Below are 2,066 nucleotides of genomic sequence, written 5' to 3' on the forward strand. Positions count from 1 at the left end.
TTTAAAATGAGGGAATTTAGGAAACCCTGACTTGGTGCCGAAGGCCACATGTCCGTCATCACCGGAGTTGTCTCGGCTCGGGAGCTTGGGTACGATCGGGGAAGGTCAGCTATGAGCACCCCCTTTCGCCCGGTCCGAAGACCGGCCTCTACTAACCGTGATATCCGTTTTTGAAAACTTTACGTGTTCTTAAACCAATTATCAGCCTAGAATTACTATGTTATGCGCGCAGCAAACAAGTATAGACCAAATCGCCCAAATTGGAATAAAACATTTCATGTTTATTTTGAAAATGGTTTGCTACTCGCAAGTAGGTTAAAATGCAGATTTTGCAACCCTCAAGTGGTCTTTTAGAAAAGATGATTTTGCCACTATCTAGTGGGCTTAAAAAATCGCAGTTTTAACGCATTATCCCAATTTAAGCAATTTGACCTCCATCCACAGGCATTCAAGCAGTTTATCTCATGTAAGCACTTAGCCGCATGGCAAGCATACTGTTATGGCAATGTTCACACGCATGCTGGATGCTAAAGCATAACTACTTACATTGTACTCCGTGCCAAAACAATAAACTAGTTAGCAAATGTGCATGTCCTAGTTCATGTTATTTTGCCTAATGCAACACATACAAGATGCAATTTTAGTTAGGCTCGGTTATCCTAAAAAATGGCATACGATATGCAACCAACTAATTCATGTATTCAATTTTGGAATTTGAAAATACGAATGCGGTTAGTATGATGTACCGAGCCCGGTGCATGTCAACAAATGCATGAATGCACGCATACATATCATAAGGTATGCTAATTTCAAAAAAAATGCCCTAATCTACCATCATAAGCAGGTAAATAAAAGGGAAGAAAGAAATGGGGATTGGAAGACATACACACACTCACCCACACTTATTACAGATTTGCCCTCGCTTGGAGGGACCAAATAAATATTACAGTCCAAATGATAAGCGAATAAATTATTACAGACTTTCTAATTAAATTTAAAAGAAAAGGTGGCAAAGGAAAGAAGAGGGTAGCCGCAGCCTCTGCCTCGGGATGCGCGAATGATGCATGCTCGAATCCGTCTCGTCCGGAAAACCCGTACTGTATTCCTGCCGCCTCTGTTTGTACTGCCTTGTCTTTCTGAAAAATGCCAAAGTACTGGAGCAAGTTCCTTGCATCCTGCAGAGCACCACCAGCCGGACAGAATTACCACCGGCACTTCACATCTCCCATCGGCATTTTTTGGATTCCTCGGCACTCCAGATAGTGCCGGTCGGCACTAAATTCTGCCGGTCGGCAGAAACTTCCTGCAGAAGACAATTTGACAGCAAACAGAGAACAGACAGTGCATGGCATAGAGTTTTTGGACACATGTAAGCATGGTCATACTTCCTATCATATTTTGAACTCAAAGAAGCATGACCTTCGATCTTTGAGCCATCAATGGTGCATGATGACTCAAGGGATCAAATTTGCCACTTAATGTAAGGATGTATGCAACAAACAAAATGAAAACCGAGGCCTTATCAAGTTGGAGTCAAAGGTCCCGATGACCGGGAATCGAGGCACATTACATCACTTGAAGTATGAATGGTCCTTGATTCCCACACTTGGTTTGACACCCCAAACCAAGTAAATGCAATGCATGTAATGCTCATAAGGCTCAAATGCATCATGCCACCAAGATGTAAAGCACAACAAGCATTATGCAACCAACATGACAAATGTATAATGCCAAGCATACAAGGTATAAACATGATGCAAACATGGACCAATTTGACCATGGGATTGATATGCTACAAGGCTTAATGGAACAACCATGCAACAAACATGGAGCAAGCATGCAAGAGGGCCTAAAAGCAATAAAAGTGCAGATCTTTATTCACCTCAAAACATCACCAAAAGTGCTCAAAATGATAGACAAACAACTCATGTTAACAAGCAAATTTATGGTCCCAAAGTTAAGGCACAAAAGGGGACAACTTTCCCCCACCAACATGACCTCTCATGGCGTGATCAAAGCAAGTAAAAAAAGAATTTTTGCGTGCAAAATAGGACCCCAAAAACTCC

Source organism: Camellia sinensis, chromosome 6, assembly GCF_055761805.1.
Source record: "Camellia sinensis isolate YWXY chromosome 6, ASM5576180v1, whole genome shotgun sequence".
Classification (NCBI taxonomy): domain Eukaryota; kingdom Viridiplantae; phylum Streptophyta; class Magnoliopsida; order Ericales; family Theaceae; genus Camellia; species Camellia sinensis.